The sequence below is a fragment of the Cinclus cinclus genome, chromosome 28, assembly GCF_963662255.1.
Source record: "Cinclus cinclus chromosome 28, bCinCin1.1, whole genome shotgun sequence".
Lineage (NCBI taxonomy): Eukaryota > Metazoa > Chordata > Aves > Passeriformes > Cinclidae > Cinclus > Cinclus cinclus.
The window spans coordinates 1,319,677-1,331,511 of NC_085073.1; the positions used below are offsets into that span (position 1 = coordinate 1,319,677).

The following is an 11,835-nucleotide window of genomic DNA, read 5'->3' on the forward strand; positions in this document are numbered from 1 at the left end:
AGACTGCATTTTGGAGAAGGCACCAAGCCCTCAACTCTCATTAGGACTTGGCTGCATTGCTCCTCAGGCCCCGCACACACCCCTGTCCCTGGGCAGTGTGCTGTTGCCACGAGGTCTTTGCAGGGCAGTGCTTAGCACTCAGCAGGTGGGAAGGGGTCTGCGAATACTGACAGGAAGGACTTGTAGGAACCAGAAACAGCTCCTGGTAGATACATCTCCAGGCAGCAGAGACACAGGAGGCAGGGAGGGAAAGTGCCACCAGAAACACCTTGGGAGAGGTTATTCAGGCTCCTCCCTGCCATCCCCTGCAGTGCAGATGCCTAAGCCAGAGCAAGGTTACCTGACAGGAGAGACACCCTGATCAGGCAGGGGGTATTCTCAGGGCAAGCATCATCTCCAACACTGATTGTTCTTTGCCAAAAGAATTGAAAGGCATTGTGCAGGCTGCCCAGGGCAGTGGTGAAGTCACCATCCCTGGAGGGATTTAAAAGACATGTAGATGTGCCACTTGGGGACTTGGTTTAGTGGTGGTCTGGACAGCTGGGTTAACAGTTGGACTTTTAGACTTTGTGATCTTAAAGTTACTCCCTAATTTAAATAATTTTTTTGCTTCTAAACCCCTAGCCTGTTTTCCCATCCACCAAAGTCATTGCTGTTAAGGCCATGGGTACAAGGATGACGTACCTCCTCAAAAGCCCAACCTCCAATTACGAGATACTATCTTGTGCCTATATATCTTCCCTGTCCTGCCTCCATTGGCAGGATCATTGGGATATTTCTCCATAATTCACCTCTTTGTCACCATCTCATCTGGGGTCTCGTGGTGCTGCAAGAAGTGAGGCTGCAATGAGGTGAACCACCCTTCATAGAACCCAGAAGGTCCTCTGTGAGACTCCTTTCTCCAGGCTGAGTCCCTTGAGATTCCTCAGCTGCTTCTCATCAGACTTGTGCTTCAGACCCTTCCTTAGCTCTGTCCCCTTCTCTGGACATGCTCCAGCCCCTCAAAGTCTTTCTTGTCATGAGGGGCCCGAAACTGCCCCCAGGATGTGAGGTGAGGCCTCAGCAGTGCCCAGCACAAGGGGACAGTCACTGCCTGAGTCCTGTTGGCCATGATAGCAAGTCTCTAAATGCTTACCCACAAACTCTTGCCTTGGTCTTCATCCATCCCTGGGCAGAGCTTGATCCATTCTAGTTGCTCTCTCACGTAAAGAGCAGCTCCACCACTTTGCCTTACTGACCCGTCTTTCTTAGTATGTAGCCATCCACACCAGCATTGCAGTCATGCAAACTATCCCACCACATCTCTGTAACTGCAGTGGGACCATGGCCCTGTGAGCACACACAGCTCTCTAATCCTTCCCATTTGTTCCCCATGCTGTGTGCATTGGTCTGCAGACAGTTCAGAGGTAATGGAGCAGGCAACCTTCCCAGGAGGGGTCCAAGAGGATACACCACAGCCATACACACCCCTGACATGGTTGGCCTTCTGTTCTTGGCTGGCCACAAAGGAACATTTGCCACTGCTCTGAGGGTCCTGGCTTGTTCCTGGACTTGATATTGGAAGTGCCCCCAAGTCCTCCAGTTTAAAGCGCAGCTGCTCAAGGTATCCTGCCTGCTGTCAGGCTCCCTGACCTCTTCTAGACATGTGGACCCCATCCCTCCTTAGCAGGCTGTAGTCATCAAAGAACATCCTGTTATCATAAAAGTTAAAACACCATGATGGCACCATCCACAAAGCCAGAAATTTATTTGCATTATACATCTATTCCTGGCCATCCTCTTTCCTCTTATGGGTAAAATGAAGGAAAAGATTACTTGGGCACCAATTATTTTTCACTTGGACCCCCAGGACTTTGTAATCTTTCTTGATTTTTCCCAGGTTCTGGCTTGTGAGTCATTTGTGCCACATGGAAGAGCAGCAGTGGAGAGCAGTCTGTGCTCTTGAGAGGCTGTGGCACCCTCTCAGCAATATCTCAGACCTCAGCTGCCAGAAGGTGGGCTACCTCACATGGCTCTCTGCTGAAGGCCTCATGGTCCCTTAACAGAGTGACCCCTGTGAGCACTCATCATTTCTTTTACAGTGACCCCTGTGTGCTTCTGGTACAGTTTCTCCTTGCAGACCTTGGTCATGGGTGTCTAGAGCTGTTAAAGTGCCATTTCTGGGTCTGGTATGATGCTGGAGGGTGGAGACTGAAGCACAGCCCTGCTTTTGTGGGTCACCAGCTCTGAGGTACCTCGTCCTCATTGCCTGCCAGAGGAACACAGTTCTGAAACCACCTGTCCACATCCACCTCAGCTCCTCTAATACTGCACAGCCTTTTAACTGCTTCCTGTTCCTGACATAACAGATCAGCAAACCTGTGCACACCTTATGAAGGCATTTACCTTTTCTCCAGGAGAAAGGTCTGGGCAACTCACTGCCTGTACTGAAGTCTCCTTCCTTACCAGTTGCATCTGAGTGAAGGTCCATGTCTGCTGGACACCAGTTGACTGGAGGATTTGGTATGAAAGCATGTTTGAGAAAGCACACACTGCTCCTATCCCCTTGCAGGGGGCAGGTTCCCCTACAGCAAAATAATCTAGAGTTGCCCATCTCGCATTGTGGAATATCACTATGCCACAGGTGAACTCGTCCTCAGGGTTTGTGCTGCTGGCAGGTGAGGGGACAAGAACAGCCAGGGACCTGTGCGATGTATGAAGGCAAGAGACACAAGCTAGGTACAAGTGAATTTACTTTATTTGCAAAGCTCACCAAATTTATATCCTTAGCCTAAAAGCTATTTTTAACTGCAAGCTTAAAACTAATCACAGTTCTACAATAAATCTGTCTTCTTGACATCTTCTATTATTCTTTCCAAAGTCACAAGTCAGTAGAGCAGAAAAACCATTTTGTTTCAGACTTCTTCATGTTCTGGTTGCAGTGGTTTCTTGCTCAGCTGCTGTAGTTTGTTCAAACACATGATATTGCTGCCGCTGTTCTTTCTGTAACCCTTTCCTTACCCCAACAGACCTTTCCCACTGACACCACTTCATTGGCTCCAGCAGGATGCAGTGAGCCATTTTCTCCTAAATGCCTGCAAATCCCACAGGCTGAAAGGAGAAGGAGACATTGCTCAGAGACAGCCTTGATGCTGACACACATACAGACAAATGACACCGAAGTAGTTTTATTGTGTACATTTTTTAAAATCCCTGTTCCTGGAACATCTTTTCAGTAGAAGTTGTGTTCAACAGAACAAGGAGGAGAGTTGACAACATGAGTTGCAACTGGAGAAATTCTGACCAAAGAGAAAGGGTTGGTTCAGACCCTTGAGAGAGATGCAGCATTGGACAGAGGTCCAGAGATGTAATGAGATCTCTGCTCTAGGAAACCATACACAGCTCAGCTAAACAAGGTCCAAAGGCAGTCCTCAAGTTAGCCCAGCTCTGAGCGCCTGGCTGCCACAGAAACCTCCACGGATTCCTTCTGACCTCAATCCTTCTGTGTGTATGAACTACCGAGCTCTCCTAGAAAAGCCTGATCTTACTCCCTCCCATTCATCACAGTCATATTTTGAGATGTCCCAGGGCCCAGACAGAACCAAAAGTTACTTTTTTTTCCTCTCAGACAATACCAGTGAAAATGTGAAGATGGAAATACCCTCATCAAGATTGAAAAATGCCACCCATCCCTCTTCATAATCCAGACAGATCCAGATCTGTTTGGGGGCACTGATTTTAGGAAGGAGAGTGCAATGAGGAGAGGTTTGAGCTAAGGAAGTACCCTGCCAACAGCCCCACTGCGCAGCTCCCTTTCTCTGGCTTAAATTCAGTATCATCTATCTTTTCCACATCTTCTGTAGAGACACCCCGTGGCCCATCCTCCTGTATCCATCACCTTCACCTCCCAGTAATGTCTCCCTTGAAGGTGGAACCATCACAGCCCAGCATGCAGCACAATGGGTTAAATCTCTCAGGGATGTCAGGAATGTCCTGTTGTGTGTCACTTCGTTTCACACTTCTGCCATCATCAGACAGGACATCAGAAGGTCCCAGTGGGCTGTGTCTGGATCCAGCATCACGTTCACTGCAAGTGAGATGGAACCAACACATCAGGGCATCAGGGCTGGGGCTGTCTAAGGAAGCAGCAGGGTGGGAGCAAGCACTGGCAGACTGTAGCAGGGGAAGGTGCACAAGGTCACAACATTGGTGCAAAGAATAGAAAAAGAAGCAGAGAGATAAGAGGACTGTCAGCAGACCTTCAGGCTGAAGACCCCAGATGTGTGAAATGTGAGGACACAGCTAACTGAGGACCAGGACTCTCCAGAGTTGCCTAAAACTGGGGCATGCGTCAAATTAACAAAGAGTTGGGTGTTACACTTCCTCTGCTAAAGGGAGGGTTGGCAGAACCACCCCTGGTCCCACCAGCAGCACTGCAGTAGGGGAACTGCCAGGAAGGGAGAATAAAGCAGGGAAAATGATTCAGCACCCTGAAAGACCAGACTGGAATTACTTTCTTCTACAGGCACTGCGTATCTTCTCCATGCTTTAAAAAAACAAACAAACACACAAACAAACAAACAAAAAACAACAAAAAACCCCACAGGTGAGAGATAATCAAACACACTTGTACTGGATTAGCTCAGGGTAATGATATGCCAGTGTTGCTGCTCATTTTCTGAGTAGTTTTCTTTGTGAAAGTCATCTCACAGTGTTTTGCTTTAAAACTTCAGTGTCTGACTACATGAAAGGGCTCCATCTATTTTCTACAAATACAACCACGTTTCTAGTCTTGATTTGGACATACATTTAAGATCAGTTTGTACTTTGAAAACGGAAGGAATTTACTTCTCAGTACAGAATAATTACAGGGACTAGCATAAAGCCACACAGAGACCAATGGAAAACAATATTCCTGAAACAAGTTCTGTATTTGCTACCTCTTCCTTTCCCAAAAAGAAAACCAGGGCACACATGCAAAACTCAGATGAGACAAAGGCCCAACTGAGAAGTCTCCCACATAGGAAAGAGAATTATACTCACTGAGTTCTTTGGCTTGCTTCTCTGCAAAAGAAGGTAAACCAGCACATATGAGCTGTGGGATATTGATTTGGATATACCCTATGTCCCCTCTCCTGTAACCACCCACACATGCCCCAAGGTGGGTTTCTGCCACAGCTCAGCTGTCTAAAGCCCTGTCGCACCCCCAGGCTGGAGCTCTGCTCTGCCAGGGATGGTGCAGTTTGTCCTGTGCAAATCTGGGGTGGGTAATGTTCTTTCAGAGGTCCCTCGCTTCCAAGGGGACCAGTGTAACACTGACTGCTGCCAGGTCAGAGACAGACCACACAACATTCTGTGATTCATGTGACAAAGGGCAAAAGCATTTTATTCTTGCGACATCTCCTTAAATAGAAAGTTTGAATTTCCCGGGCATACAAATGATTGGTTACAGTCCCAGTCACTCATTTCCTTGGCCAATGATTTATCTGCACTTAGGGTCCAATAGGTTGCCTGTGATTCTTTATATTTGTTCAAATCCATCCTGCCATCACTGCTTACAGGCTGGTTGAGTTTTAGATTGCAGTTTCAGAGTAGCTGCAATATGCAACGTGACAGACCAGGACACTCCCACCCTGCTGGCACCACCACTGTCACTGCCCATTCCCAGCCCCAGACATCATCTCCAGTCATCTCTAATTTTTGATTCTCAAATTCTTTCTCCTTCCCCCCAACCTCAACCACTTTTCTGGTTACTTTACACTTTAAAAGTGAAAAAACTCAACCAAATCCACCATCCTACAGAGACTCTGTGAACAATTAATTGTAAGGAAGAGGAGGAGACTCACTGATGTCTGCACTACAGTCCCCTGAACAAGGAATACAAACACAAGTTACTGTGAGGCACAGCCCCTTCCCTGGGACCCCCACCCTGCTAAAGGACTGCACAGGTCAGGACAGGCTGTGATGGAGGAGCGAAATGCACTGTCTTGTGCTCTGATGTGTAAGGACAGATGACTTGTATTTAGTTTCCCCCCATCATTTTCCCCCCCTTCACTGGCACCAATTTACCAAGAGTTAATTTTTAATAGCCAAAGCACTATTCCTTGGGAATTCTGCAAGTAAACTTACAAGCAAACTTGCTTATTCTTCAAGCAAGTTTGGTTTATTTAAATTTTTTATTGATCAAACAAAATCTGTATTTGTATAGGAAATTTCTTGAAAGTCCAGGTTTCTGTAATCTTCCCTTAAAAAAACCAAACAACAAAACAAACAAACAAACAAAAAGTTCAGAATTTTAATACTTAAATTGAAGGAGCGCCAGAAAGCATTGACAACTACTCAGGGGAAAAATCTAATGACTGTTTGGGGTGAATTTTCATATGATTACAAGGTCAGATGCAGTGGTGCAGCAGGAGCTGCTGGGGCCACTGCCTTCCTGAGAGTGTTGTGTCCGTGGGACAGGGACAGCCCTGAACACCACTCACACACCACCATGGTCTTGAGGGTAAACAAATAATGACAGGAGGGGTTCTTTATATCGTGTTCCTATGGAGTTTATTTACCTCACACAGGAGGGAACCAGGAACAAAGAACCAAGAACAAAGGAGGGTCCAGGATTATATATGGGATAGCCCAAGGCAGAGCATCAGAACTGAGGGGACAGGAGCAGTGCAGAGGTGGGAACAAGGGGTGGGAACCAGCTAGGATCTAGGGGAGGAGTCACTAGAGATGGGGACCAATAGGGGAACCAGAAACAGGGAACATTCTAGAACTGGAATGTGGAAAAAGGATGACGTAGCTGTGTACATTAACATACAACTACAAAGAATTGGGGCAGAGCAATCCTCCAAGTTTTTAAAGGGGCGTCTCCTCCCAAGGTCTCTGGACCACAGCATCCCCTACCAACCCTTGGGATGCAACAGCCAGAAAGCAGCAAAGAAAAGTATCTGCTTAAAAGGAACATGTAGACAGAATGGGAGTATGAATGAAAAAAGCCTGTAATTTTTCACAGAGGATTTTGCCAAGGAGACAGGGAATAAGACCTACACAGGGCTGCTGCTTGTGTTCCTGGAAAACAAAATCAGATCAAAGAGAGCATCACCACCCAACTGGTGCATTTTTCCCATGATAGGTTTGTCACGCTAGGGAGAAGGCTGAAATTGCTCATGAGACAAAAGCTTCAGCCCAGGAACTCCTCAGGGCCTTTCTTCTCAAGACTTTGGGGATCTCGTCCACCCTCCCTAACCCTGCCATGTGCAGAGATCAGCACCACCCTGCTGGAGACCTGAGTCTGGGCTCCAGTTCCAGGGAAGCTGAAGGGGCAGGTTTGTCTCAACAAGGGAGGCACAGGGTTAAATGCCACCTGCACAGGCACATAACTGTCCTGTGCCTGAGCTCTGCAGTGCTGAGAAATCTGACGACCCTGAAAAATGAAATGCACTACCTCAAAGCTTCCTCTGGCCTTGGGAAGGAAAGCAATGCTCACTGCGGGTACATCTGTTCACACTTTCTATGGTTCCGCAATGACTGTTCTTAAAATTACAAAATCAATTCATTCAAGTTAATTGCATAATTGTATGTATCCAAACCATTTCCATCCCAAATGGCCCCCAGAAATGCAACCCATTAATTATTCCATTTGAAGAATTCTCCAGTTCCTGGAAAATGGAAAGCAAATCTTATCTAATTTTTTCTGATGCTTTCCCATGAAGAAAATTAAAAAATGCAAATAATTTTGAAAATCATCCCTTCCAACAAACACTGATTAACCCCCAGCAGGTTGCAATCACCCACATGGCAGACAGGCAGTGGGGTCTGGATGTGCCTCAGTGCCCACATGATCCACCAGCCCCATCTCCCCTAAGAAAGAGAGGATTTCAGTTTCCTTCAGTCCTCTGTATCACCTCCCATCAGAGTTAGAAGGAAAGGAGGCCCTGCCAGGCCACCCAAATTTTCAGAGGTTCTTGACAGGGCAAGGTGAATTATTGCATTGCAATGCTGGGGCAGCGGAGTGAATTATGTGGCTTTAATGCCAACTCTGTTCCTTGCCTTCTTGCTAAAGAAGAAACCTTTCTTTTCCTGACAGAAGTTAAAGTCCCTGGGTCTTTAAATTCCCTGGCACCAAATGTATGCCCCAGGCATTGGGACAAAACCCTTGTTCTATCTGGGTGTTTTTCAACCACTTGCATCAGTTAGGACCAGAGGTGGCTCAGTAGGATAGCCCAGCTCCTTCCCCACTCTCCAGTCCAGGATGGTATCTTTCATTTTAAATAGATAAACAGTGATATAAAGGAAAGCAGCCACAGCAACCAGGACCAGGCCTGTGGCAATCATCCAAGGATGGGCATCATGGAAAAAAGGATCTGAGGAATGGAATCCCCAAAGGGGAGGTTACTCTGAGACTAGCAATGGGAAGGTGTCTTAGGCTGCAATACAGGATGTGACCAGAAGTATGTGCTCTATCACCACTTGTTGAAACCAGGTGGGACAGTGTTCTTTATCTTTTCCACAACCCAGCCTTTCTCCACGGAGATATCTCCTGTTAATGGAGCACTGAGTCCCACTGCATGACTGATAAAATTCCATCATCCCATTGGGAGATGCTCCACCCAGGGGGAGGAGCCAAACATTTCCTACCAAAATAAAAACTGAGATTTGGAACACCAAAGCAGCCTTTTTCTTCCACTGGATTCCAGAGGAAAACCAGACCCTTCCACATCATGACTGGACCTTTGGAAGAAAACTGCACCCTTCCACAGAACCACTGCTTCAACAGAACCACACCTGTCACTGCAGGAGGACTGCAGCCACCATTTAATCAGACTGCTCCAACACCGAGTGACTGACAGGGTGTCAGGTTGGATTCTGACTATGTCAGTGTTTTGGGTTTGCTCTTTGTAATACTGTATTTCTATTTTAATTTTCCTAGTAAAAAACTGTTATTCCTATTTCTGTATATTTGCCTGAGAGTGCCTTAATTTCTAAATTATAATAATTTTGAGAGATGGGGTTTATATTCTCCATTTCAAAAAGAAGTCCCTGCCTTTCTTAGCAGACACCTGTCTTTCAAACCAGAACAGAAGGAGATTATTTATATTTCACACATGGTCATTCCATCTGAATGCCATTGAAAATGAAAATCAGCTCCTCAATATACTCCAAAAACGGGTAAAAAAATGACAGAGTATCCCCATATTTTGGCAATTAAGCACTTGTCTGTGGCTGATGACATTTTGTCTGCATTTTTGGGGATTTTCAAAGGGAAGATGGATTTCTAACCACATTATTTCTATTTCCCTCATGGTTTATCCTCCTTCAGAATAAAACAAATATTATATTTCATTAGTCAACAGGGGATCAGAAATAGGGTAACATGTACATCGACATGAATACTCCAATGCAGAGCAGTATCTATCACCCGGAGAAAGGTAATGACTGCCCAGGAAAATGAAGTCTCCAAGTCTTCTCCATTCCCAAAGTACAAGATGAACAAAATAGAACAGAAAAGCATGTGCTGCTGCACTGCATTTTGGTGTATGCTTAGTCCAGTTCACCACTGCATCTCTGCTCTGATATATTTCCAGGCCCAAATCAATCATCCAATGAAAAAGGAACTTTCCTGTGACACAAGGGAAAATTAAAATACATTCAATATCTACAGGTGCTAAAATGAGACACAAGGATTTATTTCTCATACTAAACCTGTAGGACAGTATTTCATACTGGGGGAGACTAAGGGCATGGGTTGGTTTTCCCTTTTTCATTTAGCTTCATTTAGCATATTTCAGCCAGGTGTCTGCAGAAACTCTGCCACACTGAGGGCTGTTGGATGGATTTAGGAGCACAGCTGCACAAACCCTACCAAAACCAAAGTTGTTTGCACATGGAAATGGAAATGGAATGGAAACAGCCATGTGCTGAGCAAACCACAGGGCTGATGCCCCGGGGGGCTAAGCTAAGTGGGGCGATCCCCTGTGCCAGGCTCTCCTGATCCCTGAAGGGCTGACCTGTGCTCCATCTGTGCAGGACATGCTGCAGTGAGCAGAAGCGTTCCTGGATCACACCTCTGCTGAGGATGATGCTGCTCTCCACTGCAAAAGCCTGTTCTCATCCAGGGTAGTGTCTTCCTGGTGGGACGGGAGCTGCCACCCACAGGAATCTTGCCACAGCACCTGAGGCCATGGGTACCAGCTGGCTGAGCAACAGGTCACCCAGATCCCCTCAGCCTCCAGCCCTCCAGCACGATGAATGGGGCAGAGCCGCTGGCTGCAGGAACAGAGAGACCCCAGGTGAGCCTGGGGGTGCTGGATATTGGGGAGATGTGGTGGTTTGGCTGTTTCCCTCCCTGACAAGGACAAACTTTGACATAAGAGTTTTTTCAGACAAGTGTCACCTGAAGTCAGGACATTTCTTGCAATCTCATTTGCTCTGGAGGCCAGTTCTGCAGCAAAATAATCTACAGGCCTGGATATTAAAACATAAATTAATGAACTACAACATTCTTCCTTTATTACCCAATGCCTAATTTTTTCCCTACACCTTCTTATATGACGAAAACAATAGCAAGCACATTTCTGAAGGAGGAAGCATATCTCATGAGCTCCTTATGGCCACTTGGTGGGTAACTTCACTTCTCTATAACCACTTGGTATTTTCAAACGTGGGACTTAAGAAAACCCTATTTCCAAAGCAGCCACCTCAAACTGCTTCTGGGCAGGAGGACAGGGAAAAAAAAAACTGATTGGGAGTGTCCTGGTTTGAAAGACAGGTGTTTGCTAAGGAAAGCAGAAGCTTCCCTTTGGACTGAAAAAAAAAAAATGTGATTCTTCCGATTATTATAATTTTGGAATTAAGAGAGCTCTCAGGCAAAGATATGGGGGTAGGAATAACAGTTCTTTACTAGTATATCTAACAAGACAAACAAGAACAACAACAGCTATGAAATTACCCACAAACAGAACAGTAACTCAGTCCCAGTGTTTTTTGGCTGCAGGCACCTTTTCCCTGAGCTGCAGTTCCCGGTGCTGGGGGCGGGCAGGTCCCACAGAGCTGCAGGAGGGCTGGGGGTGATGGCAGAGCTGTCCCAGGGGGAGAGAGGGAGATGGAGAGAGAGCTCTCCGCTCACGGTGTGGGTCCCAGTGCTCAGCAGAGTGCTGGATGGTGGTAGTTCACAGTGAGAAGGCAGCAGGGCAGGGTCCGATGGTGGTTTCCCGACGCTGGGATGGGACAGAGAGGCAGGAGGCAGCAATCGTCCTTCTCGTCCGAACTCCGTGGGGGAAAAATGGGCCGAGGCCCAGCCTTCCGCTTCCTCTTCTGGCTGTTTGAATCTCGCGGAGCTTGCTTCTTCCCTCCCATCCCCTCCCCCTTGTCACCAGGGCCCAGTCAACAGGTATCTTAGCATGACAATGGGGAAAATTCCACAGAGGGAAAAGGGAGAGAACCAACCCCCAACAGAGAGCAATTACATTAGAGGTACCAGGGACACGAACTACACACCTGTTACCTTGAGCTCCACCACAGCCATGTCATAATCTGAGCTATGTTCAACGAAACAGGTGTAATTCCCTGTGTCAAAGAGTTGGACATGTAAAATTTTGAAGTGTGTGCTGCCCTGGGCAAGGCCATCCTTCAGCAGCACGGTGTGCCCTTGGTATTGAAGCATCTGCTCCCCATACTGGTCCTGGCCCCCCTTGTAGCGACGCACAAAGGCTGACAATTGCTCCAAAACCAGGTCACCTCCGTGTCCTGTGCATGCAGCTCTGGGGAGAGGCTGCAGGGTGGCACATTCTCACCCTTGGCCATGGTGATGAGGTTGGGGTGTCCTCTCATGTTGGGCATAGCTGTGAGAAACACCCA

General features: G+C 46.9%; 1 pseudogene; it reads right to left on the reverse strand.

Moving 5' to 3' along the window:
- Positions 1-2,765: 2,765 nt before the first annotated feature.
- On the reverse strand, positions 2,766-11,817 carry LOC134054562 (butyrophilin subfamily 1 member A1-like; annotated as a pseudogene).
- Between the last annotated feature and the right edge of the window lie 18 nt (positions 11,818-11,835).